Raw genomic sequence first — 27,756 nt, forward strand, 5'->3', positions numbered from 1 at the left:
CATTTGCATTCAAACGTCATAAGGGACTTTATTGAACAACAAAGAAAAGTGTAGTAAGATGTTATAAGTTAATTTCAACAGATGACTGATTGGCAATGTCACAGGTGAAAGTTTAGAAGGAGTCTTCAGAGGCATGTGGAAAGCAGTAGTGGTAGGAAGGGGTTTAGAGAGAGATATCAAGAGGTGTTGAAGCATGGGATGTCTGAATTTTCCATCTGCCCTCCATGTGTTTGTCTGTATAATTGACTGTGGAGGGCATCATGTCTGTGATCACAGCGGAGAACTAGTCAAAAAAGGGAAGAGTGATATCTGTGTAGCACCTTTCTCAATGATACAGACCATGCTATGGCCAATAGAAGTATTTCTGAGGTGCAGTGTTTATTAAAAGTATGAAAGGTGGAGCCAATTTGCACATAGTAAGCACACATAAACAGCAGTGAAGAAAATGACCAGCTCTTCTTCTTTGCACATTGCCTGAGGAATAAATCTGGGCTGGGACATCACAGAGAGAACCATTGGCACTTCAAAATAGTGCTCTTTTACAACCATGGGAGAGGGCCGACAGGGATTTGTCTCGCCATCTGGTCCAAATGATGGCATATGTGATAATGCAGCATTGCTTCCATAGTGGACAAATTGTGAACCAGGATTACGTGCTCAAATCTCAAGAGTGACACTTGATCTATATCTTTCTCTCACAGGCAAGAATGTTGACCACTATTTAATGCTTCCTGAGTCTATCTTGGTCTAGTAGCAATTGAACAGACTTTGCTCTCCACACTGTTACCCATCCTATTAAGCTGAAAAATTCACATCAAATCTGGAGCCAGTTGGCTTTTCTTCCTTGATGGTGTATGATATTGCCTATAGATGACAAGTCTTCTGCTGTTGGAGCATCCTGGAGCACCATATACTCCACTTCCCATATTTATACTCACAACCTTATTTTCAAAGCCCTTCAGAACTGCATTTCCTCACTGACTTTGTAATGCACTTAAGCCCTGTAAACCTCTGAGATTGCTGTTCTCCTCCAACTCTAGCCTATTCCTAAACACTCAGTTTCCTTTTCCCTACTATTGGTTTCTATGCCTTTGTCTTTCAAAGTCCTAAACTCTGGACATCTCTCACTAAATTTCTCTGCTCTACCTCTCTTTCTCCTTTTTAAAAATACTCCTTAAAATCTACCACTTTAATCAAGCTATGAAGAAAAGTTGGATAGTTGAGGTTTGCATCTTCTGGAGTTTAGTAGTATAGGAGATGACTTCATTGAAACATAAGATCTTGAGGAGCCTTCAGGACAGATATGGAAAGACTATTTCCTCTTATGGGAGAATGTAGATGTGGGCTCACTGTTTAAAAATAAGGAGTTGCCATTTCACTTAGAAATAAGGACAGTTTATTTTCTCACAGATAGTCCTGAGACTTCAGAACTCTTTTCCACAAACATCAGTGGAAGTAAAGTTTTTGAATGTTTCTAAAGCTGAGGTGAAAAGGTTCTTGGTAAACAAAGGGAAGAAAGGTTATTTCAATGTAGATGTGGAGAAACCAGATATGATTGCATTGTGGGGCAGGTTTGAGGGGCCAATTGGTCTACTCCTCCTAATTTGTATGTTCAAATGAGCTTTTTGTTGCTCCTCTTGTTGGGTCATACTTTGATGTTATAAATAACTGTTAAGAAGAATGACACTTGCAGTTGTTTATGTGCCAATTGGGCAGAAAGTTGCAGTGACTGCAAATGTACAGTTAAACTGGAAAGTTGCTGTCTGAGCTAAATAACTCTTGCATAAACTGTAAACTGCCTCACATTCTAGCTCCATATACAAATGTACTAACAATGTGAGGCTTCTGCACTGATGTTGTAGATACAGACTAAACTCACCGTCAAAAATTATCTCAAGCCAATCTATTTTAGCTATCCTTTTAACCCTAAATTATTGCCAAACAACCACTCTGGCACTGAAAATTCACCAGTGTGGAGTCTTATTCCTTCAGAATTTAATCATGGCTGGAGATTTTTAAGAAGTTTTTTTTTCTGAATCTTCTTTAAACAATCTTTATTGTGCTTTCTCTCTATTTTGCATTTGTAGCTGGTTTGACACTGAGTTCACAATTCAGAGTAACATATCCTAATTTGATCGTTATGTTTCTTCAATCTGATAGCTAAAGAGGGATGCCATTTTGTTGCCCTGCTCACTGAGATCCCAGACGCCGTGTAAAGGATAGTGGATGCCTTGGTAATGATGCAAGCCTCCACAGAATACCTAAGGCAAGGGCAAGTCTAATAAAGGGTAGGCACCTCCCATTCGCTGCATAGAGCAACACCTACCATGTTGTCTGCTTATGTGATTCAGTGTCAGTTCAAACCATAAGACATAGGAGCAGAAATGGGCTGTTCAGTGTTGACTATTCCACCATTCAATGAGAGTGTGGCTGATCTGATAATCCGTAACTCCACTTTCCTGTCTTTTCACCGTAACCCTTAATTCCCTTACCGATTATAAGTCTGTCCATCCCAGTGTTGAATACACTAAATGATTCTGTTTTTGTGACAGTCCTGAAAAATATCTTGATGCGTCGCCGTAAATGTGACTGGCTGCTGTGTAGGTACCATTGTCCCTCCTCGATGAGTTTAGATTAGATTCCCTACAGTATGGAGACAGGCCCTTCAGCCCAACCAGTCCACACCGACCCTCCGAAGAGTAACCCAACCAGACCCACTTCCCTCTGACTAATGCACCTAACACTATGGGCAATTTAGCATGACCAATTCACCTGACCTGCACATCTTTGGACTGTGGGAGGAAACCGGAGCACCCGGAGGAAACCCACGCAGACACTGCGAGATTGTGCAAACTCCACAGAGACAGTCGCCCGAGGCCACAATCGAACCTGGGACCCTGGTGCTGTGAGGCAGCAGTGCTAATCACTGAGCCACCGTGCCACCTGTATTTTCTGAACTTCCAGCACACAAGCGGCACCTTTTGATATGAGAACTGCTCATCGATGTGGGAGTGGTACTACTATACCACCAAGTCTTGACAAGGGGGCAATCTTTTGCACTCCCCCCCCCCCCATTCTGCAGCCCCAGTCCAATTCTGCCACCCAGACCATCCCCCGCAAACCTTCTCCCAGAATTTCTGAACATACCACATAGGCAATAGCCAAGAGCACCACCAACAATGGATGGAATGCCAAAGCACTGTCCTTCCTTTTCTCAACTTCTTAAAAAAAAGACACAAAGAGGGACAATTCTTTCAGTATTTGCAGGGCTTAAGGGTCAGTACTCAGAAACACTGTTCCTGTGATGCTGGGATTCACTAAAATAGCAAGCCCAGTGTTTAATGTTGGCTGCTCAGTGAATAGGGAGGAATTTGAGGGTCTGTCGTTTTGGGGGTGGGGAAGTGGTTTATATGTTACTTTTGTATTTTCATGAGCCCAGTAGGGGGGAGCAGGAAGGTGGTTCTGTGTCTCTCAGTTCGAGCTCTGAGACATCTCTCGGACCTTGTTAATCCAATCGGCCAATATGATGGTCTGTAATTCGGTAATTGGATTTTATGTCTTGAAGTGAGGAGAGAGAGAGAGAGAGCAATTCAGCTCATCGAAGGAGAGGGATATCCTTTCTCGGTTCAGGTGGACATGATTCCTTATTTCCCCAGAAAGAGACACTGAGAATTTGTGGCAAACCAGAGATTATACGGGAAAAATTCTTCTCCTTTTATGTTCTCGTTCCAAGTAGACTGGGGATGCGAAAGACGCTGGAAGCTATCGCTCGGTGCTACACAAGAGAAAAATAAGGAAAGAATAATTTCTGCCCGGGTCTACCTGTCATTCGGAAGCAAAGAATCGTCTGAAGGTTAAAGGAAGGAGGGGTGACGGAAAATGAATAGTGTTGCTGACTGCTGCAGCCTGTGCGCATTGATTTAGAGAGACAGAGACAGCGAAGAAGAGAGTGAGGGAGAAAAGGAAGAGAAAAAAATTAACGGAGAAAGAAAAGGCAAGGGGGTGGAGGGGAGAGAATGGGCACAGAGGAAGGAGCTCGCAGCTGAGAAATGCCCGCACTGCCGTGTGACTGGAAATCTTAATAACTAGACAAAGAAGAGATTATTTCATTAACAAAAGGCCGAGAGAGCAAGCCACGTTGAATAGGGTTCCACTGCAGGTTCTGAATCGGCAGGGGAGGGGGGAGAGGGACACCAGAGAGAGGAAAGAGAGGCGGGCAAGAGACTCGGTTAAAGCCACCGAAGGAGCGGGAAAATGCTGCAGTTGTTCACACAAGTGTCAAAATCAGAGTGTAACTGATGCCATTTCTACCTCAAACAGGAACGAAAGATGGGAGATGGACCATCTCGATCTGGGAATATCGAGGCCTAATTGAATGATTTTCTTTCGCGACTCTTGTGATTATTTCTCAATTTTTATTTAATTTGGTGGGAGGGGAGAAGGCTGGTGGAAGGGGGAGAGCAGGGAGGCACTTGGTGAAGGAAATGCTTGGGAATCCCAGTGAGTTTCGGCGACTGTACCTCTGTGCCACCTACTCTGGGACTGAGCGGAGAAGGAAGGGGATATTGTTGTGGTGAGGAGATGGAAGGAGGCGGAATACATAAGAAGCTCTTCATGAGAGACCAGCAGCAGCTCGGAGCGGGTGAGTGGTAACCATGGTGACTGAAGATGGAATAGTGGGGGTGCGGGGAGAGTGGTTGTGTTTGTTCCTTTTGTTTTCTCTGGGTCATGGGCTATAAGTGTTTGGCGTTGGATGGTCTTAGCAAAGGGGCCAAGAAAATGAAGGAAAAGGGGAGACTATTAAAAGAATGCTCCAATTTATATATATGAAAAGATGTAGGACAAGACTCAGTTTAATTAGGGAGGGGAATTTGAAGGGGAGAGACGTTTTGTCGGTAGAATGGAGATGAATCGGGCAGAGCTAATACAGGCACCGATGGGCCGAGCGGCCTCTTCCGGAGCTGTCTGATTTCATGGCGAGGCCGGCAGAGAAGTTAGCGAGTGCTGCATTGTGGAGTCACAGGCTAATAAGAGGTTTGAAAAGGAGTCGAAAGGGAAAGCGGTAGTGAATGTGTGTCTAAGGGTCAGTCAGCACTCTGGATAGTAAGCAATAGAATAGAAGGAAAAGTAGCAGGTCAGAGCAGACAGCAGAGAATCAAAGAGGATGAAGAAATGGAGAATGCAGAGGGCCAGGAGGTGAGGACAGAAGAAAGAAAAATGAAGAGAGAGAGAGCAGACATAATAAAAGAGTAGAGTACACAAAAGAACCAAGTTGTGTAAGAGAAGTAAGGAGGGGAAACAGCTAAAAGACAGCAAGTAAGATGTGTGAATAAAGTTGGAGTTTATTCTGAGTTGAAAGGGACTGTGTGGCAGTTCCATTGGCAATACATTAGAATTGCCGAGAGTCTTCAGGAATTAATCTCTGAGTCACTGCCCCCAGCAACTCAAGACCAATTATTTCTTTGAAAGTTTATTGGTTCATGAGTGTTGGACATCGGAGTTGGGGCAGCAAGGGCGGTGTGATTATCAGTCAAGAATCATCAGATTTGGGTAGAATCTGTTTGCCTTTTGATTGTGCATTGGAAGACAGGAGCATCTGCACCTTGGGTGCTCAATGGTAGGAGACAAGAGGCAAAGATGGGAGGCTATGTGACTGTATCTCCAGGAATTCGCCTGAGTTGGAAACCCTTTGTGGCAATTAAATACCATTTGAATGTTTTGCTGTTTTGCCTTCTCCTGGCTTTACTAAACCAAGGTCAGGGCTGCAAAAATCATAGAAAATCAAAAGTACGAGGCCAGGCTACAGGAAGTGAGTAAACTGTGAGGGAGTCAATAACTGAGGAACCTTTTTCAGGGATCCGACCTTGTGAAGGCGTCACCAGGTACAGATTGATCATTATGGGCTAGAATGTTCCAGGTACAGTTCTCATTGCTTTCTCATTAGGTTTCAATTGAAGAACCAGTTGGGATTTTACAATTGGCCTGAGTTTCCCGACATTGAAAATAAAGGTTTCCATAAAAAGGGCTTTTCACGATCAGACATCACAACAGGAAAACTGCACACAGCAAGCCCCCACAAACAACAATGTGATAATGACCAGTTTTTTTTATGAAGGACAAATATTGGGCCAGGACTAAGGGAAGAACTCCCTTCTTCTTCCACATAGCTCCATGGGATCTTTTACATCAACCATGTTTGACAAACAAAGCACTTGCTTAATATTTCATCCAAATGTCAGCATCTCTGATGATGTTCCCTCAGTACCTTTTTCTTTTATTCTGTGGGATACAGGCACCATGAGCAGGTCCTGGGCCTCCTCCATCGCCAATCCCTTACCACCCAATGCCTAGAGGAAGAACGCTTCATCTTCCGCCTCGGGACCATTCAACCCTTTGGTATCAAAGTGGACTTCACCAGTTTCCTCATCCCCCCCTTCCCCAAAAACCTTATCCCAGTTCCAAACCTTCCAACGAAACGTCAATTTTCCTGCTCCTCAGATGTTGCCTGACCTATTATGCTTTTCCAGCACCACACTCTCAACTCTAATCTCCAGCATCTGCAGAACTCACTTTCACCATTGTGGTACCCGAAACATCAATTTTTCCTGCTCGGCGGATGCTACCTGACCTGCTGTGCTTTTCCAGCACCACACAACCTACTCAATAAAACTCTAGCCTAATGGTCACCATGTAACTAGTGCAGTGGTAGTGTCCCTATCTCTTGGGTCAGGACACCTGAGTTCAAGTCTCACCTTTTTCCTGCTCAGCTGATGCTACCTGACCTGCTGTGCTTTTCCAGCACCACACAACCTACTCAATAAAACTCTAGCCTAATTGTCCCTATCTCTTGGGTCAGGACACCTGAGTTCAAGTCTCACCTGCTGCAGAGGTCTGTAATAATGTCTCTGAATAGGTTGATTAGAAAATATTTATTGCAACTTGGGGCTGAGGGAGAGGTTTCAAATCTGAGGCTCTCCACAACTGGTCCCTTTCCGGTCTCTGCCGTGGAAAGGTTTTAGGCTGATCAAGTCATTGAAACAGGATTTCTGCTGCACTACCAAACATGTCAGCTGACCTGCTGGCGCCATGACCCTGTCTCAAATCCCAGAAACAGGATTATTTTAGTATTTAGGAAAAGCCATGCATGTCAAGAAGCATGGAAGTACCCAGACATGACTCCCAAAAATAATTCAGAGCAGTCCCATTGGGCTGTGGATGTAACAGTGCCAAGGAGACAAGAAAACAAGTTTCCCACAAGAACACCACTACTTGTATTTTGAGATGCGTTTTTTTTCTCACAGGATTAGTTCACTTCTGCTTTTCTGACCTCTTTGAGATATTTGGAAAGCCCAGTCTGGAAACTAAACCTTTCACTCAGCAGGTAAACTTATGATCATTTTAATAGTAGGAGTAGGACATTTGGCCTCTCAATCCTGCTCCGTGACTTTATAATATCATGGCTGATTTGGGTGGGATTTCAACTCTCTTGTTAGTCAAGAATCTATCTACTTCTGTTTTTAAAAAAACACAATAACTCTGCCTGCAATGCTCTCTGGGGAAGAGAATTCCACAGACTTAAAACTTGATTATTGCTGAATCTTCCCCCATAGAGAGAAGCAAGGTTTTCCTCATCTCAGTCTTAAATGGGAGACTACTTAACTATGCCCCCTAATTCAAGTCTGTTCCAGAAGGAGGACAAGCCTTCAATCTCCACCCTGTCACCTCCCATCAGGATTGTAAATGTTTCAGTAAGATCACCTCTTATTCTTTTGATCTCCAATGAATATAGGCCCAACCTGTCCAACCTTCCTTCAGTAGATAAACCAATCAACCCAGGAATCAGTTGGGGTGGACGTTTCAGTATGAGGAGTGTCAATTGGGAGCACCAGGCAGTGAGGTGGATGGAAATTTATCTGACAGGATGGCAGACATATCTCCTCGGCCCACATGGCAAGACTGGAGCAAATTTAGTGACAAGTCATGAGTCTTGGTGGGATAATTGCAAATAAAAAGAGATATCTTTTTAAGATAATTGACATCAAGAACCAGAGATAAGACAAGGAGATTTTTTAATGAGTTATTATGAAATGGTATGCACAGCCCAAAAGAGGATTCAAAGCAGATTCAGTAATAACTTTCAAAAGAGAAATTGATACTTGAAAGGGAGAAAACTACAAACTACAAAATGGGCAAAGGTCAGGGAGAGTAGGATGAATTGGATAGTTCTTCAAATGGTCAGCACAAGCACAAAGAACTGAATGGCCTCTGTCTGTGGCTGCACAGTCTACAATATGCCCTGAATTCTGACCATGAGCAAAAAGTCACAATTTCCATTTTCCTCCAAGCTACAAACTTGAGACATCATGGTTTTATAAAGAGACGTGGAATTGAGGAGATATATTTGGTTGATACCTGGAGCAGATGAGTTGTCTTATGAGAAAAGGTAGATTCGGCTTGTTTCCACTGGAGTGCTGAAGAGTGAAGGGTGACTTGATTAAAATGTATAAAATTCTCAATCATGAGCCTCGACAAGGTGAGCATGGCATCAATGCACCCTCTTGTGGATGAATCTAAACGATTTTAAAATTTTGGATGGCCTTTTTAGGACAGAGATGAGAATTTTGTGGGTCTGTGAAACTCTGTGCCTCAAAAAGCAATGAAGGCAAGATCATTAAACAATTTTTTAAGGCAGAGGTTGATAGACTCCTGTCAGGCAAGGGAATCAAAGCCTGTAGAGGGAATGAAAATGTGGAATTGATGGACTGAATGGTCTACTCCTGTTCTTGTTTCATATGCTTGGCAATGCTATAGTTAATTCACAGCTTTCCAATGGTAAGCCACAGATACAAAGATGATATTAGGTCAGAGAGAGGTCTACAGCATTGCCCCCTCCTGTGTAGGCAAGAGAGGTAGGGGATTGATCAGTGTAACTTTGTCTTCATTCACTCTTCTCTCCATGCATGCTCTCACTGTGTTAATGCTAGAAAAGATCATCTAATGAAGATTTTGATGTTCAAGGTGGTGACAGGTTTGTTTCGTGATGTGGCTTGAGCTTGTCATAGCTGAAGTCTCATGTCTACAGAATCACATTTCAGTTGATTAATGGCAACATCCATGTGTAAATCACCCACACAGGCCGTAGGTTCCCTCGTCTTTCCAACAATTAGAATTAGCTCTGTTAGATACAGGTATCACATTTGGTGTAAGTCAGCACTGGCAAAATGAAAAGAGTGAGCCAACCAACAGGAAAAGTAGCAACCTATGGTCAAATGGTGTAGTGTTGTCTCAGCATGCTTCAGTGTTTGTGTGTGTTTGCATGTGTGAGCACTTATGTGAGAATGCATGTGTCAAGTTGAGCATTTGTGTGAGAGGGTGTGCACGAGTTGATGGGTGAGATTGCGTGTGTGTGTGTGCATAAGTGAATGTGTCTGTGTGTAAATGAATCATTGCATATGTTTGATTGTGTGTTAATGTGATTAAGTATATGTGTAAATATGTGTGTGTGTGGGTACATGAGTGAGTTAAATGTAAGTGTATGTTCAAATGCAGGTCTGAGTGTGTGCTTATGTGTGTATCTGATTGGATATGTGGGTGTGAGTGAGTGTGTATGTATGTGTTTGAGTGTACATTTAAATGTGTGTACGTGTAAGTTTGGATGTGTAAGGTTAAATGATTATGTCTGAGTGTGCATGTGGTGTGTGTACCTTTTAAGTAATTGTTTAAATATGGTTGTGATTGTGAACAGTGGTGTATGTGGTTGTGTGTTTAAATATATGTTTAAATTTCTGTATGAGCCATTGTGTATGTAGGTGTGTATGTTTACATCTGTGTTTAAATATATAAGAATGAGTGTTAATGGGTGTGTGTTTACTATATGTTAAAATCTGTGAGTGAGTGATGGTGTATGGGTGTAAAGCGTGTACCTTACCCCTATGTTTAAATATGTGTGTGAGAGAGAGAATGAGTGAGCGAGAATGAGTGAGCGAGAATGAGCATGGAGCACCGTTACCGACACTATAGGAGTCCACCAGTGAAATGATCTTCGAACAATCAGGCCCTGGATCGACTCGGAGGAAGAAAAGTCACTTGAACAAGGTCTTGGGGTTTTGTGTCCCTGAGTCAGCAGCTTCAGGAGAGGAGGGGAAGAAATATCAGTCCTAAAGAGACGGCAGCGCATTATCTGCAGAGTTACTGGAGGGTAATGCAGCAATGATGGAACTCAATCCATATTCTGATCAGACAGTAGCTGATAACGCAGGATTAAGAATCAAGGCTCAGTCTAGTAAGGGTGAATCAGAAGTGAATCATGGCAGCAGTGGGCTCTTATTCAAAACCGTAACGCGACAACATGGATGACTCTTGGCGCCAGCAGATGTTACACACTGGATTGCTAGCCGTAGAGCTTTCTATGACTGTCGCTCACATCTCCTAGGGGAGTGTGATGCTGGTGGCCCTGTGGATCTGCTGAAAGAAGACAAACCGCACGACAGCAAAAGGTTGTTAGATCACAGGGCACAAATCCTCCTAATGTAGTCGCTCGAAATAGTTAGCCAGCTATCAGTCACAGCATAAACAATCTGCCCACTGTCAGCACAGCGAGCTACAGATTGCCAGTGTGTTAAACCATTCTATAGTACAGTGAAGCCATTTTGATCTGATCGAACAATGCAGGACTTTTTTCTCTCCGTCTCCTTCAAAACGAGCGTGTGATTTTTTTTTGTTTAAAATGTGCTACTTAACGCCAAACGATTGGAAAACTCTTCTCAGTTAGTCTCACACCGATGTGAAGTACTGAGATCAATCCTGTGAGGGCACATTGCCTTTGATGCATTTCTTTCATTATGCTAAATGATTTTATATATATATTATATTTGGACTTCCAGCTTCAGTTCTCAGTCCCATTCCTGCTATCGCTCTTTGCAGAACAATGAAAGGTTGGAAAGTGTCAGTGGTGAACAGGAGTAGCTATGGGTTTATTTTTGAAAAAAAAACCAACACATCCAACATTTTACAAAAATAAACAAAGAACTCCAGGAATTGCTGGAGAAACTCAGCAGGTCTGGCAGCATCTGTGGAGAGAAAGGTGTTAACTTTTCCAGTGACCCTTCTTCAGGATGTTAACTCTGCTTTCTCTCCACAGATGCTGTCAGATTCTACATTTTGTTGTTTCCAGTTTATCGAACGCTCCCGTAGCCAACATGTGTGAGAGACAGGAAAGCTAAATCTGTTGTCCAGCTCCTGCGTGAGACTATGAAAGATGTTTTTAGCAGTTACCCTATCTAATCCTTCAAGGACTTGGTTCTCCATTTCGTCCTTCCTGAGTATCTTAAATTGTATCATGGGCCAACATCACAAATGGAAGCCATTTGCTTCACTGAATTGGTTCCAACTCTTTTTCAAAAAGCAATTCACAGTCCCACTCATCTCCCACCCACCTACTGCATTACTTTTTCTCCTTCAAGTGTATATACAATTCCCTTTTACTGGCAAGGTGACTTACCAAGATGTTGCTGGAGAGTTTTAGTTTATATGAACAGATGTGTTGTTTTTCTCGGAACAGAGGAGATTAAGGGGGGACATGATTGAGATGTATAAACTTTATCAGGGGTACAGACAGGGTAACAGGGAAAAACCTGGTTCCCTTGGTGGAAGGATCAGTGATCAAAGGCACAGATTTAAGATAAGAGTCAGTAGGTTTAGAGGGATATGAGGAAAATATTTTCACCCAGAGGGTGGGGGGAGTCTGGAACTATTTACATGTGCATTTGAAATGCCAAAGCATACAAGACTGGGTCAGCTGCTGGAAGATGGGATTAGAATAATGAGGTGTTTGTGTTTCACCAGCGCATACTCGATGGGCCGAAAGGCCTATTTCCACAATGTAAACCTCTATGACTCTAAAAGCTATTTGGCTAGAGCACTGAAGATGAGCAGAGGTGATGTTTTGAACAAACAGGAAGTGCTTGGGAAACTCAGCAGGTCTGGCAGCACCTGTATAGATGGAAAAAGTTCTCTGTAACTGAGTATGGAATTACTTTTCTTCAAAACTGTTACATAATGTTTTCCTCGCTGACTTTTAGTCTGCAAACAATACATCTAAAAGAGAAACTAACTGATGGATTACAACAAAACTTTGTGCATCAATAGGGGACAGCCCAATAAAGAACCTACTAAGTTTGTGAAGCTGCAGGTCCAGATCCAGAAATATTTGAAAGGATTTTATAAACACTGGAAGATGGATGGAATTGATTTTCTTTTTCAGAATGTGTGATTTATTTTGTTTAGATTGTTGATTAGAATGCCATGTGTTGTCTCAGCTGCTAAGGTGGATTTTGTCACGGCTGTCAAAATTGAGCAGAGTTTTCAGAGCAGGTTTGAATGAGGATTGGCCTGAAGACTCATCACGAAGATGGAAACTCCAAATGAAAATGTTCCATTTTTTCAGCTTTGTAGTCAGCCAGGCAGGCAAAAGCCTCAAGGCTTACAATGTCAGTATAGTAATGATGAGCTAATACAGTGTAATGGAGGTCTATGCTCTAATGAGTACCTTCTTTTGAATTTCTATTCACCACCTTATCAGACTGTGCATTTCAATTCTAACCAGCCATTGCATAAAAAGGATTGTGTCCTCATGTGGACTTGAATCTGCAGCCTCTGATTATTGACCCTTCAGCATTAGAAATAGGTTGTCTTTATTTACTCAATATAGACACTTAATGATTTCTAATTGAAATCCTTTCCCAGACTTCTATACTCAAAGGAGAACAGCTCCACCTTCTATAGCCTTTCTGCATGCCTATCACTCTCATCGCTGGAACCACTAGCATGCTTTTGTTACTATAGGTTGAAATGGTAGGTATGTTCAATCTTTGCAAGTTTTGAGAAGATTTGTAACTCAAGTTGAGATTCTGGATGCAGGTTTGCTCGCTGAGCTGGAAGGTTCATTTCCAGACATTTCGTTACTCTACTAGGCAACATTTTCAATGGGCCTCCGGGTGAAGCACTGCTGCAGATTCCTGCTTTCTATTTATGTTTGGGTTTCTTTGGGTTGGTGGTATCATTTCCTATGGTGATGTAATTTCCTGTTCTTTTTCTCAGGGGGTGGTAGATGGAGTCTAACTCAGTGTGTTTGTTGATAGAGTTCGACATTGTTTTGAGTCTGGAGTCACGTGTAGGTCAGACAGGGAAGGATGGTTGATTTCCTTCCCCAAAGGATGTTAGTGAACCAGATGGGCTTTTACAACAATCAATAATAACTGGCATGGTCAGCACAGTAGTTGGGGCTAGTTTTATAATTCTACATTTCAATTCCAACCAGTGCGATGGTGAGATTTTAACCCCATATTGCCATAGCATTAATCCCACTGGTTTACTCCAGAAATGTTACAACTCTGCCATCATCTTCCTCCTTATAAGGCACCATGTCAAATTCTGTTTGACAATATTCTTATGAAGTATTGCAGGTTGTTTCACTGTGTTTAAAGAACTATATAAATGTGAGTGTATATTCTTTCTTTACCCTATCTCAGAAACTCCCATTACTCATTCTCTCTCCCTCTCTGCAATCGCCTCCACCTTTTCAATTCTCCAAGATCTGTGTACTTCTGTGGTTCTGGCCTCTTGCACATCTCTGATTTCCAACGCTGCACCATTGACAGCATCAGTTGCCTTAATCCTAGCTTGAGCATTCCTTCCCTACACCTCTCCATCTCTTATTCATCCTTTAAAATACTCCTTAAAACCTATCACTTTGACCATATGATCTAAAATCATCTCATGTATCTCAGTGTCCAATTTTGAAGCAGCTTGGGTACTTTACATCAAAATGATATATAAATGTAAGGTGTAGTTCCTTTGGCATTGAGATATTTTCTGTGTGATTTTCTATAACATCAACTCTACTGATGGAGTTAGATGAGGACAGCTGGAAGGTGGCTTGCGTCAAACATTAGCACTAGCATGGAATTGAACCAAATGCCTGTTTCTTTACTGTGTATACTTCATAATACCATGTTCGTGTGATGTGTATATTTTATATATCTCAGGGCAATGTAAAGATTACACTACTTTCTAAGGACACAACAAGTTTATTTACAAGGGTTTTAAAACATTTCTGCAAATGCAAAATGTCTGCAGTCATGGTTCCAGCTCAACTTCCAGTAGCTTCTGTGTTGTCTGTTTACTTTGCCCAGAGTCAACATCCAGACTTAATCAATCAAGCATAGTGAGCATAGATCAATTACCAGAGCCTCATAACCAAACACAGAAAAATTGAACACTCTAATGCTGGAGTTAAAAGTATGTGTGTGTATGTGTGAAGAGAGAGGAAGAGGAGCAAGCTTGGGAATGTCTACAAGGTTTTAACATTCCAATTAGTGTAATGAACCATGCAGCAAGCAGCAGCCACTGTAAATGAAACAAAGCAAAATTAGAATTTCTTTTGCACTTCTTCCAAACTGCATGGAATCCAATACTGAATATGTGCCAGAGAAGATGGAGTTAGGATTCAGATCAAGCATCATCTGGATAAGTGGTGGAAAAGTTCAATAGTCTCACCTTGTTCCCATGTGATTCTGTTACTTAATGAACATGAAGGCAACCTAAGTTTGGTTTATCAGGGAGCCCATTTGTGGCACTGTGGATAGAACTCTCAGTTCTGAATCTCAAGATTCTGAGTTCAAGTACCATTCCAGTTTTTCAGGAGAGAATAAAAACTCAAGGTTGACAGTTTTGGTGCTGTAGTAGTAATGGTGCTGCCTTTTAGATGAGACATTAAATGGAGGCCCCTTCCATCTGTTCAGTTGAATGGAAATGATCCTATGGTACTATCTTGATGAAGACCAAGGGAGATCTCCACAGTGTTCTGGCCAACATCAATCCATCAATCAACATTATAAAAACAGATGATCTGACCATTATCACATTGCTGCTGATGGGAACTTTGTCTGCACAAGTTGGCCTCTTAGTTTAATTCATTATAGCAATGACTACACATCAAAAGTACAAAAAGTGACAATAAAACTTTGAAATATTTAGTGGTTGTGATATGACTACAATCTTTCATTCTATCTTTTCAATATTGAGTGGCTGAACACACTGGACTTGAAATTCTATGGACACATTCCAATCACCCACTAACTTTGGCACAAGACTGTCTTTTCAGCTAGCCAATGTAAATGGCTTGCTAAATTTAAGGAGTACTGTTACTATCCTTGCTTATTGAACACCTGTGGCATTGCTCAAAGTGTGGTAGTTGATAGAGTGGAGCTGTGGCACCATCTGGTGGCTGGATGCTGCAACTTTAGTGTCACCAGGACCCTTCTGTTTGAAACTGATAACAGTGACATTGTCCACACAAAGGTTGACACAATGAGCATGACTAGGAAATGCAATGCCACAAAAAAATGTCTGTGAACAGGAAATATTCACAAAGGGAAGGTTTTAATGCTATCACATTCTAGCTTGGTTTTGGGAAGATGAAATGAATGCACTGGTACATTGCCTGCCTGAAACAGGGGAAACAGTTGGAGTGAAATGTGGATGGTAGTGGACTGCAAGGAAGAGCCAAAGGTCAGACAGCTGAAGCAAACATCTGGTTTTTGGGAAAGTAAAGTGATGTTGTTGCATTTCCATCGTGCCTTTCCAAGCTTTGGGACTTGGCAGTCAATGAAGGAGCACAGCAGTTGATTGGTGTACAGTAAAATTCCACACACAGCAACCTGCTAATGATCAACTAACAATGATGGCGATAATTGAGAGATAAAAATAAGCCAGAACAGTGGAAGGATTCTCTTGTTTTTCTTGAAAATAATGGAATCTTTTACATACACCTGACAGGGCTTCAGTTTAATGTCCCATCTGAACAACGGCATCACCAACAGTGCAGCCCTTCCTCAGAACAGGACTGAGAATGCTGAGCCTGTTTATGTTCTGGATGGGATACCTTAACCCACAATCTCCAGATCCACAGGTGAGAGCACTGCTCATTGAGGCACAGCTGATAGCAGTGTAATAGTCAGCTAGTAAAATCTTTCATAGTGACCTCAGGAGTGTTTCTGCTCCAAATGCAAAGTTAAAAGTAAGCAATTTATCCTTCTGGTGCAGGATTCTCCTCCTGCTATCTAAAGCTTTCTGAAAAAGTACCCAGCAGGCTAAGGTAGAAGAAGTGTAGCTTTCACAGGTAAATTACCAAGCTTCTATCAGGAAGGTATGGTTAAAAATGCTCCTTTTGATATCTTCAGCTGAGAGTGACAATGTATCGAATATCAGAAAGGCAGATGCTATGAGTTTTTTTTAGATTATTTACAGTGTGGAAACAGGCCCTTCGGCCCAACAAGTCCACACCGACCCGCCGAAGCGCAACCCACCCATACCCCTACATTGAATTAGTGCTGACTTGTAAATGTCAAATGTAGACAGTCTGGACCCAGGATATCTGGGCTTTGGGGCCAATTTTAATCTAAAGTACCCAGGTTCAGGTGTTATGTCCAGCCCAATTTTACTCACTTTCAAAGTCAGGAGAGGTGGTGGCATTGTGACAATATATCCCACCATCTAAACTTAATTATTAATTCTGTAGTGTTATTACAATCACTGATTGTTGTAAAAGCCATTTGTTTCATTAATTTCATTTGGGAAGGAAATCTGCCATTTTTATTCAATCTGTTTTTTTCTGAACCATGTTGGTTGACTCTGAAATGGCCTACCAATTCATTCAGCTTGAGGGCAACAAGGGATGGGCAACAAATGCTGTTTGGGCAGGGTCTAGTTGTGGCATTCCACTGCTTCTTACACCCTTCCCTTCCATTGAGAAGCTGTTGCATCTAGCACTTAAATCAATGATGTTTGTGGTTTGTTATGTTAGCTCAGATGATTGGGTTCTGTTGAGTTAGATCTCTTGAAGTTTATTTACAACTCTAACTATATATAAGACTATGGTAACATAGACTTACTTGCAAGGTCTGGGTTATATGATTACTGTATATTACACACATAACTAACTGATACACAGAATGTTACAGCGCAGTGCAGGCCCTTCAGCCCTCGATGTTGTGCCCACCTGTGAAATTAATCTGGTGCCCATCTAATCTACACCATTCCATTATCCTTATGTATCTCCAATTCCCATTTCAATGCCCGGAATGTCAGTGAGCCTTTCAGACCTGTACTATTCTCTAAGTAAAGAAACTACCCCTGATATCTATCCCAAATCTATTACCCCTCAATTTAAAGCTATGTCCCCTCATGTTAGCCTTCACAATCTGAAGAAAAAGGCTCTCACTCTCCACCCTATCTAACCCTCTAATTACCTTATACATCTCGATTAAGTCACCTCTCAATCTTCTTCTCTCCAATGAAGACAGCCTCAGTTCCCTCAGCCTTTCTTTAAAAGACTTTCCCTCCACACCAGGCAACATCCTAGTAAATCTCCTTTGAACCCTTTCCAAAGCTTCCACATCCTTCCAATAATGTGGTGACCAGAACTGTATGCAATACTCCAGTTGCGGCCTTACCAGTGCCTTGTACAGCTGAAGCAAGACCTCGTGGCACCGAAACTCAATCCAGCTACCAATAAATGGCAACACACCATATGCCTTCTTAAAAACTCTATCAACCTGGGTGGCAAATTTCAAGGATTTATGCGTCTGGACACCGAGATTTATCTATTCATCTACACCGCCAAAACTTATACCATTAGCCCAGTACTCTGCATTCCTGTTACTTCTTCCGAAGTGAATTACCTCTCACTTTTTCGCATTAAACTCCATTTGTGACTTCTCAGTCTAGTTCTGCACCTTATCTATGTCCCTCTGTAACCCACAACATCCTTCAGCATTATCCACAACTCTGCATACCTTAGTGTCATTTGCAAATTTACTAACCCATCATTCTACGTCCACCTCAAGACACTCATAAAAATGACCAACAGCAGTGGCAGAAAAACAGATCTTTGTGGCACATCACTGGTAACTGAGCTCCATGAAGAATATTTCCCATCAACCACCACTCTCTGTCTTCTTTCAGCTAGTCAATCTCTGATCCAAACCGCTAAATCACCTTCAATCCCAAAACTCCATATTTTGTGCAATACTCTTCTGTGTGGAACCTTACCAAATACCTTACTGAAGTCCATATACACCACATCAACCGCTTTACCTTCATCCACCTGTTTTGTCACTGCCTCAAAGAACTCAGTAAGGTTAGTGTGGCACGACCTACCCTTCACAAAACTATGTTGACTGTCCCTAATCAAATTATTTTTTTCCAGATGATTATAAATCCTATCTTTTATAAACTTCTCCAACACCTTACCCACAACCGAAGTAAGGCTCACTGGCCTATAATGACCGTGGTTGTCCTGACTCCCCTTCTTAAACAAGGGAACAATATTTACTATCCTCCATTCTTCTGGCACTACTCCTGCTGACGATGACAACATAAAGATCAAAGCAAAAGGCTCTGTATTTTCTCCTCCTTGCCTTCCCAGAGAATCTGAGGATAAATCCCATTCGGCCCAGGGATCTTATCTATTTTCAGATTTTCCAAAATTGCTAAAACCTCCTCTTTGTCAACTGCAATCCCATCTAATCAATACATTGACCCTTTACACAGAATGTGACTGAAGGTGAGTCAGGTATTTTTGTGCCGCAACATCACGTCATGATTCTTCTAACAGTCTTAAAGGTACAGGCAGTCTGGAATCAGTGCCATAATACAACATAAATCAAGCCTGGATTTGATTGCTTCAAAGTCACAAATCTGTGACTTAATTGCTGTATATTAAGACTGGGATTTCTGGCAGGGCACCTCGTAATGAAATATGGGCGTCACAAATTGAAGCATAGAACGCAAAAGCAAGGAAGTTATGATAAACATTTATAAAATACTGGTCAAGCCTCAATGGAAGAATTGTGTTTGACTCGAGGCAAATACTTGAGTAAAGACACAAATGCACAAACAGAGTTTAAGGATTGCTTTTCAAGAAGAGCAAGGCAAAAGTGCTTCAAGGGGTAAAGTAACTTCCCAGTGGTGAAGTGATTAAAATCAAAAATGGGCAAGAAGTCAGTATTTGAGAAGAGTAAATCAGAGGCATTTGGGGTTACAGAGGTTGGGAGGAGTGTAGGGAGATATTGAAAAGAAGAGAAAATTCATCAAATAAAAAGACAGAGATGGGGCCAACACTATTTAATGGGTTACCCTGTTATAGTAGCACAATGTCTCATTGTCTCTCAGGGTTAATGCAATTGATATGATCCTGATTGAGACCAGAATGACAGGCTTAGGAAGTGATTCAAATTGTGACTTGCAAAGTAATTGTCATTGAGGTACTTTTAACCTGCTCATGAGTTTACTATCTTTATTACTACAAAATATTTGTCACTTTTTAACCAACATTCAGCTCGAGGTGAGGAGAAATTTCTTCCAACTGCACATTGAGAAAAATGAAGCTACTTTCTTTGGTCTCTGTTACAAATTTTATACCTGTTAATTCTATCTGATCACTCCGTAAGAATGAGTCAGACCAATCACAGCTTATTTGATTCCAAAATGGGATTCCAACCACAACTTGCACTTTTGTAGAGAGGCAGTGGTGTTGTGGTAATATAGTGGGCTAAGAATCGGAACCCAAGCTAATATTCAAATTCCTCCATGGCAAATGGTAAAATTTGAACTCAATAAATTCTGGAATGAAAAGCTAGCTTGATGATGATGATGACTGTGGGGAAAAAAAAACCCATTTGGTTCACTTAGGAAAGGAAACTGACTATCTTTACTCAATCAAACCTTCATATGTCTCTAGTGTCACAGCGATGTGGTGACTCTCGATGGCCCTCTGAAATGGCTAACCTTGACGGTGATGCTCATAACGTTTGAATGAGGAGAAAAAAAAATTCAGCTGATTCTGTCTGAGGCTGGAAATGACATCAATGCCTTTGTTACCTTGAGACTGGACTGCACCAGTGCTCCCTTGGCTGGCCTCCCCTCATTGTAAAACTGCCTGCATCCCAAATCCATCTCTGAAATATGCATTATCAACATCCTGGGTCAAATCATTTGTAATGTCTGAGTGGTAGAAGAACGTGGCTCACCACTATCTTAGCCAGGGAAACTAGAGATGGTCAATAAATGATGGCCCAGCCAGTAATACCCATACCCCAGGAATTAATAAAAATAGAGACTTAGTTTGTGTGCTCAAGCCCTGGAATTGGACTTGAAGCCGGAAAATTATGACTCAGAGGTAGGGGTACTGTCACCTGAGCCACAACTGATATGGTTTTGTAAAGCAGTATTTAAGAGCACTGGGAACAAGCTGCCAGTTTCTCAATTGTGCAATCATGCACTACATCTGGGCAATTGAAGCAGTCAGATAAAGCTGTGGACTATTATTATTCAAAGATTACAAGCATTCACAAGAGTTACTGTGGTAAACTGCATACCTCAAAGCCTGAAGGTATAGGTTCAAGTTCCATCACCTTGGATGTGTGTCATTATGTGTCCGCACAGTTTGATTGACAGGACTCTTGTGGGCAATGGTAGTGTTACTACCTCCCAGCCAGGAAGGTCCGGGTTCAAGTCCCACCTGCTTCAGATATGTTTCATGGCATATCTGAACAAGTCGATTAAAAACAAAATGTACCAACACTCATATAGGAACAAGATGAGGCCATTCAGCTCCTTGAATCTGCCCTGCCCTGTTTGACCAGTAGTTCAATTCTTAGTGCCAGATCCCAGCAAAAATCATCATCCCAGCCTGGCAAGCTCCAGTTATCCCCCAGCATTTTGCGAAGAATGTTCCGAATTTCGTGTACTACCTGTGCCAAAAACATTCACATTTATAGAGTCATAGAGATGTACAGCACAGAAACAGACCCTTCGATCCAACCATGTACCACCCTTTGCATGAAAACATTGCCCCTTCGGTCTCTTTTATATCTTTCTCCTCTGACTCGAAACCTATGCCCGCTTGTTCTGGACTCCCCGACCCCAGGGAAAAGACTTTGTCTATTTATCCTATCCATGCCCCTCATGATTTTATAAACCTCTATAAGGTCACCCCTCAGCCCCAGCCTATTCAACCTCTCCCCTACAGCTCAAATCCTTCAATCCTGGTAACATCCTTGTAAATCTTTTCCGAACTCTTTCAAGTTTCACAACATTTTTTCTGATAGGAAGGAGTCCAGAATTGCATGCAATATTTATTTCAGTCCTGAGCAGCCTCACTCTAATTTTAGATGGGGCTCCCAAGGTCTTCACTTCCCCATAGCAAATGGCTTATCTACACTCAACCTTTTAAGGTTTTGCACATGTTTTTGCTCAAACACCTCTCAATTCCTAATACAGAAGAGAATATGCTCACCTGGACTGCTTCAGTTTGATGTGTTAATAATCTTTAAAATAATCAGGGTAATATCTCCACAGAGAGGAATGTCAGACACTGATTTTAAGCTTATTCAGAGCCCTAATAAATAGCAATTATTGACAAACTAAGTAGATATTACGGCAAGGGTTTAGTCCCTGCAGGAGTATTTTAGATTTAGGTTGGTATTAATGATGTGAGGATTGCTCAGGAGGCAGGTTTGGGATTGTTGACCATAATATTCCTATTAACATGTTCCTGAGTCCCATCATGAGTCCCATTATGAGGAGTGAATTCAATAAATCTCTGACTTGCCTTGGATTAAGGAGACGGTGGTTTTGTGGAAATGTAGACATAGACTAATATTCTAAAGTTCAAATCCAATCCAGTGTTATTAACTTTGTTTAATGATTAAATTTGGACTACAAAGCTAGCTTCAGTAATGGTGGTCATGATAGCTAACCTCAAGGTTTGTTTTTTTAAAAATCAACCTGGATCTTTAATGCCCTTTAGGAAAGGAGATCTGGTTTGGCCTACACGTGACTCTACAGTAATGTAGTTGATTCGCCTCTCTCCTCTGAAATAGCCGAGCAAGCCACTCAGTTAAAGAGGAATTTTACATGGATAACAAAAGTTGCTCATATCACAGCAAACAATTTAAAAGAATGGCCACTGAAGCTGCAATATTGTAAGTAAAGTGCCTGAGTAATAAGGCACTGCATTCAAATTCCTCTCCTGAGTTTGACCACAAACAAACAAGGCAGACAATTACACCCCTGAGGGAGTGCTGCATTGTTGGAGGTATTTGGAGATAACTTCAATGAGTTATTAAATTAAGGTTCCATCAGCTTCCTGAGGTGGATGTGGATGATCCCATTTCTTTTGATCCGATTTGTTTTGAAAGTCTTCAAGGAGTCTTGATCAATACTTAACACTCAAACAACATATTTTGTACACTACAACTTGGTTTAATTTTCAAAAAAGTACTTAATTGGCTGTGAAGCTCTTTCAAATGTCTGGTATTCATGAAGGTGCTTTATAAGTATAAGTCTATCTTTTCTTCCCTTCAAAATTACATCTGTTGGGCTTCAAGAAAGGGAGCCTTGGCACTCCTTTACCTTGGTCCTACCAGATGGCACAGTGGCCTCAGTGGTTATGACAGATGCCACACAGTGCCAGGAACCCGGGTTCAATTTCTGCCTCGGGTGATAGTCTGTATGGAGTTTACATATTCTCCCTGCGTCTGCGTGGGTGTCCTCTGGATGCTCTGGTGTCTTCACACAATCCAAAGATGTGCAGGATAGGTGGATTGGCCATGGGAAATTGCTCATAGTGATCAGGGATGCGTAGGTTAGGTAGAGTAGCCATGGGAAATATAGGGTTTCGGGGATGTGTTGGAGGGAGTGGGTTTGGGTAGAGTGACCTAACTGAAGGTTGGAGCTGACTCAATGGGCCAAATGGCCTGCTTCTGCACTTCTATGATTCCGTATATTAACTCAATACCTCACTATCTCTTAATTTACCTCTCACATGATCCAGTAAAAGCCACATGATTGAGAGTGTAGAGCCAGCAATTAGGTAGTGGCAGTATCGCGGTTATGTCCCTGGATCAATCATCTAGACCTCTCGGTTAATGTTTTGCAAGGTGGTGAAATTTGAGTTCAGTAAAATCTGGAATGAAAATCTAACCTTGTGATAACCATGTAACCACTGTTGATTGTTGTAATGTGCAACTGGTTCACTAATGCCCTTTTGGGCAGTAAATCTGCCACCTTTACTTGGTCTGCCCCTGCATGTGATTCCAGATCCAGAGCATCGTGGCTGACTCTTAACAACATCAAAAATTTAGCAAAAGCTGGAAGAACAATACTCCGAAACCTTCTAGGTTCAATATCAAGTTAAATAATTTTAGGTCCTGAGCACCTTCTCCCATATCCTTACGCCACTCCCCACACACCAGTCCTTGTCATCACATGGGCTGCTACCACAAACAATCCATTGTCGGCTACTAATGGTTCCAATTAGCAGCTATTCATTCTCCCAGGCTGACCTTTACCCAGTCCTTTTCTCCCTCTCTGGGGTTCCATCTCCATCTATCATTCACTCCTTCCCCCTTTCCCTTCTCTGGCATATATACCAACTTTTTCCTAGTTACATCAGTTTTGTTGAAAGGTCACTGGACCCAAAATATTAACTCTGCTTGCTCTCCACAGATGCTGCCCTACCTGCTGAGTTATTCCAATTTCTGATTTTGTTTCTAATTTTCCAGCATCCACAGTTCATTGATTTTTTTTTGACTCTCGTCGGGTAACTGGGTTGGGCAATAAGGGCTGGCCTGGCCAGTAACACTTAAGTCCCATAAATAAATAAAACCGTTAAATTTCTCAATGCAGCTGGAAATAGGCAACAAACACAGTGCCGTTCACATCAAGGATACAAAATAGGAGTAAAACCACCTTGTTAAGCAATAGAGCTTTATTTTCTACCAAGTAAATGCAGATGGTGTTTACTTGCCAAAATGTTGCTGTGTTTATGACTGACCTCCAGTGAATCCATGTAGTTAGAGAATACCTCATCCAAATTTCAGGATCCCCAGGATCCCCCTTTCTTTCTAGTAGTCAAAGGGGCATTGTTTTCCTGTGAAGCCACCTGATAATATCTGAGTTTGGCATTGTGTTTATCTTTATTCGCTGTCTTAAAAAATAAATTCCAATATTTATCATTTTTCTTTAATCCAACATCGATTGTAATTTTGCCTTTTAGTAATTTATTTTTTTAATAGAGTCTCAGAGACATGCAGCATAGAAACCAGTCCATGCCAACCATAATCTCAAAACAAACTAGTTCCCTCCTGCCTGCATTTGGCCCAATCCCTCCAAACCGTTCCTATTAATGAACTTGTCCAAATGTCTTTTAGACATTGTAACTGTACCTGCATCCACCACTTTCTCTGGCAGTTCATTCCTCACATGAACCACTCAGTGTGGAAAAAGGTTGTGCCTCATGTCCTTTTGAAAACTTTCTCCTTTCACCTTAAAAATATGCCCCCTAGTTTTGTACTCTGTCACCCTAGGGAAACAAGCCGTGTCATTCACTTTAATTATGCCCCTCAGGATTTTATAAACCTCAAAAAAGTCACCCCCTCAACCTCCTACACTCCAGGGAAAAAGGCCCCAGTCTTTCTAGTCTGTGTTTATATTTCAAACCTCCATTCCTGGCAACATTCTGGTAAATCTTACCTGAATCCTCTCCCGCTTAATATCTCTCCTATAATAGGGTGACCAGAACTGCACACAGTACTCCAGAAGAGGCCTTACTAACATCCTGTATAACCTCAACATAATGCCCCAACTGCTGTACTCAAAGAATATGTTGTCCATTCTTACAGGGGCTAAGCTGGATGTTAGAGTCAGTGCTTATCTGTTCTGTTAGGTTAAAGACTTCCAATTACACTCTTCATAGAATGCAAAGTGAAAAAGGTATGTCTGTTTTATTTATTCTTTCATGAGATTTGGACATTGCCCGAAAGGCCAGAATTTGGTGCCAATCCCTAATTGCCCTTGAACTGAACAGCTTCTGTGGTTCAATGATCACCTCAGAGGGTAGTTAAGTTGCTGGGGGTGTTTGGAGTCAAACTTGGGTCAGATCGGATAGGGACAGCAGATTTCCTAATTCTGAAGGATATTAGTGAATCTGATGGGTGTTTATGACAATCTGTGTAACTGTAATTGTCACTATTACTGAGACTAGCTTTCAATTAAAGATTCATTCTTAACTAAATTTAAATTCTACCAGCTTGCCCTGGTGGGATTTGAATACATGCCTCCAGGACATTAGTGTACACCTCCAATTCCTGGCTCAATATCATTACCCATAGGCCACCATCTTCCTTTCCATAACTGCAGGACGTCCCACAGTGCTTTACAGCTAATGAAGTAGCCTTTGAAGTGTAGTCACTGTTGTAATGTAGGAAACACAGCAGCTAATCTGCAACAAGATAATGACCAGATAATCTAGGGTTTTGGGATGTTGTTCAAGGGATAAACATTATCCAGTATATTGGGATTACTCACCTGCGCTTCTTCAAAATAGTGCCAAGGGATATTTTACATTCATCCAAATAAGCAGGCAGGGCCTCAGTTTAACATCTCATTCAAAAAGCATCACCTCTGACCTTTCCAACAATGCCCAAATCTCACGAGAGAATAAATAAAACAGAAATACCTTTTTCTCTTTGCAGACTATGAAAAATCGGAAGACTTTAATCTAACAAAACAGTTAAGCACTGACTATAAAATCCTTCAGGAGTGCATTGGAGTGTCCATCTAGATGTTTATTCTCAAGCACTGAAGTGGGACTTGAACCCTATAACTCAGTGTTCTTTCAACTGGGGAATGACTGACACACTCTCTGGTACCTCAAACGATGTAACCCATCCTCCTTATGCCTGGTAGGACTTGTTAATACCTTTGTCTGCTGTATGATAAACTGCAACCCCATCATTGACATCTTTCTGGGTGACAGTAACTCAGTGACCCACCTGCCACCAACCAACGTTCCTATGTCTCAGAACTGAAAACATAATATTCCTGAATATTTCAAAATATTACAGCCACAGTCTGACTCCTTGATGTTATTTCTCTCCTCATTAGAAGTAACTTGTATTTACATCACTCCTTCAATGAGGCCAAATATTGCAAGGACATTTAACAAGGATTCTATGAGATAACATGTTATTGAGCTATGGAAGGTAATTTTCAGGCTTGTGACCAGAAACCTGGACAAAGAGCTGGGTTTTAAGGAGCATCTTAAAGGAATTGAAAGGAATGAGGAGACTTAGGGAAGGAATTTCAGTCCATTCCAAACTGTTTCCTAATGTGAACTCAATTAACACCTCAGACTTTGTGACCTCAGAGTAAAAGTCTGAGGGAGAATGAGAATTATTGAGCAGGGAGTAGGGATCTTCAGTTGTTGAATGTGGCAGGTGGGATAGATTTGTGTGGTTTGTAATGAGTGCTTGCAATCCTTCAGTGAGCAGTGTCTAACTACTTTCTTGCAGAGGTCTTTAGCTCTTGAGTCAGGCAAGCAGAATAACGAGGTTTTTTTTTAAAAATCAACTTGTTTAGAGATGTAATGACATTCCTCTGGGGCATTTTGGTGGAACCTGAATCCAGGCCTCCTGACTCAGAGGTAGAGACACTAACACAGTGCCTCCACAGCCCAAGTACAGGAATTTAGTGGAGGAAGGTAGCGATCATCTGGAATTGTTGGCCTGTGATTGTTACACAGATTTTTAAAAAAGGGATGCCGGAGGGTGAAGCCTTGGAAGGATTTGAATGTGAGGACAAAAATTTCAAAATTGAGGTTTTGCAGACCTGGGCAATGTAGGTCATTTAGCAGGAAGGCGTTGGGTGAACGAGGCTTGGATTCAATTGAGATAGGGACAGTCAGTGGATGAGTTTGATTGTACAGCCAGGAATGTTGGAAACAGAAAGCTGTCAGTGCAGGCCGGCATACAGTTCTAATATACCGCGGGGTTAAACTGGCAGAACTATGACCCTGCTTCCAACTGATGTCAAACCAGATACAAGAGCGCATAAAGGGTTGTTGTCGAAGGAGACACACTTGCATTAAAATAAAAACAGAGAATTCTGGAGAAACGCAATAGATTTGGCAGCATTTGTGGAGAGAGAACCGTTTGGAGTCCACTATGATTCTTCTTAGAAACACACAACACTGCTCTGAAGAAGTCACACCGGACTCAAAACATTAACTGCTTTTCTCTCCCATATATGTTCCCAGACCTGCTGAGTTTCTCCAGCACTTTCTGTATACCCAAAGAGTACTTGACACTAACATCAGATGCAAAAGGCGCAAGGTCCCATCTCTTCTTCGAGTCGAACGTTCTTGCCATTAATGAGCGTAAGATTCACCAAATGATGTCTAGTTTTCTCGTGAAAAGCAGGGCTGTGTACAGATCTTACAGGTGCATATTTGCATATGTGAAAGAGCATTTTATATTGTATGGACTTTATCATATTTTTTTTCAGAGATTCCCCAACTGCGCCACACACAATGAATGAATCACTTTGAAATGCAGTCAGTGTTATGTAGGAGGACATGTAAGCAGGGTAGGATGCAAATCATGGAGAAGTAAAACCGTGTGATTTACTGGAGAGCTGTCTTTGTGAAAGGGTGTTTGATCATTGTCATTTCCTTTTAAAGATGAAAATCCAGGGTAGCTCTCAGTTAATTTACCTGGTAACACTATTACCGACCGCCTCTGTGTCTATGTACGTCATCTTTTAGTGTGGTGTACTCCTGGGCTCATTGGCCACACAACAACACACAGAACCTATGACCAGTAATTACTTGTTAACGAGTGAGCGTTGACAACA

General features: G+C 41.7%; 1 protein-coding gene across 5 annotated transcripts in view; it reads left to right on the forward strand.

Annotated features, from left to right (window-relative positions):
• The window catches only part of lrrc4ba (leucine rich repeat containing 4Ba), a 175,889-nt gene that overhangs the window by 97,127 nt on the left and 51,006 nt on the right, over positions 1–27,756 (forward strand). For 2 of the 5 annotated variants that reach the window (XR_006309755.1, XR_006309757.1), the window contains exon 1: positions 3,435–4,642. The exons of 1 other annotated variant lie outside the window; for it this stretch is intronic. The gene's annotated coding sequence lies outside the window, so the exon portion shown is untranslated. Of the gene's footprint in view, positions 1–3,434; positions 4,643–27,756 lie in introns of those variants that run through there. 2 more of the 5 variants (XM_043679644.1, XM_043679643.1) reach the window with 1 other exon arrangement.

This window comes from Chiloscyllium plagiosum, chromosome 39 (assembly GCF_004010195.1).
Source record: "Chiloscyllium plagiosum isolate BGI_BamShark_2017 chromosome 39, ASM401019v2, whole genome shotgun sequence".
Taxonomy (NCBI): Eukaryota; Metazoa; Chordata; class Chondrichthyes; order Orectolobiformes; family Hemiscylliidae; genus Chiloscyllium; species Chiloscyllium plagiosum.